Here is a 1,071-nt window from a genome sequence, read left to right on the forward strand (position 1 = left end):
ACCTTATAGAGGTTTACAAAATTATGAGGGGCATGGATAGGATAAATAGACAAAATCTTTTCCCTGGGGTTGGGGAATCCAGAACTAGAGGGTATAGGTTTAGGGTGAGGGGAAAAGATATAAAAGAGACCTAAGGGGCACCTTTTTCACGCAGAGGGTGGTACGTGTATGGAATGAGCTGCCAGAGGAAGTGGTGGAGGCTAGTACAATTGCAACATTTAAGAGGCATTTGGATGGGTATATGAATAGGAAGGTTTGGAGGAATATGGGCCGGGTGCTGGCAGGTGGGACTAGATTGGGTTGGGATATCTGGTCGGCATGGATGGGTAGGACCGAAAGGTGTGTTTCCATGCTGTACATCTCTATGAGTCTATGACTCTAATTGCAAAGACTTGTGGTGCTAGAAACAATGCAATTTACACCCCATTGTGTTTATTCCACAGAGATGATCACCCAATGCATAGGTCATTATAGAGAGGAGTTTAATTCAGAGATCCAAATGATGATAAGCAGCTCTCCCATCCTATCTTTTCCTTCCTCACAGTTGCATTTAATGTTTCTTAAATTATTGCAAATTATTGTGTCCCCTCCCACCTCCCAGAAAGACAAAGACATGAATGCAGCAGACTTGGCTGAAATAAAAAGCCTAGAGTGTAATAAATGATCAGATTGGTGTCTACATTTGGCGCAGGAATGAAAGTTTGACCTGAGTTGGCTTTCAAATTTCCTTTAAATTCCTCCCATTGAAATTTCTTGCCATTTCCATTCGAAATGAAACTGGATTAACATCACCAAAACAAAGGAGGTTTATCACTGAAATTTTATGTTTACTAATTTAGTACTTTTGGTCATCAGGGAATGAACTCTTCGCATTGGCACCCTTAGTTAGGTCAAATAGATAGGGTGAAGCTGTTTCTGTTTGTAAAAGGAACAAAGATGAAAGGGCAAAAAATAATGCTCAAATGAACACTGGTTATTTAGATAGTGTACAGAGACTGGGGAAAGGCAGAGGCTGGCACTCAGTACAGGCGCAATGGTTTCAATGGCCTCTTTCTCCACCTTCAGCGTTCC

The sequence above is a fragment of the Chiloscyllium plagiosum genome, chromosome 2 (genome assembly GCF_004010195.1).
Source record: "Chiloscyllium plagiosum isolate BGI_BamShark_2017 chromosome 2, ASM401019v2, whole genome shotgun sequence".
Lineage (NCBI taxonomy): Eukaryota > Metazoa > Chordata > Chondrichthyes > Orectolobiformes > Hemiscylliidae > Chiloscyllium > Chiloscyllium plagiosum.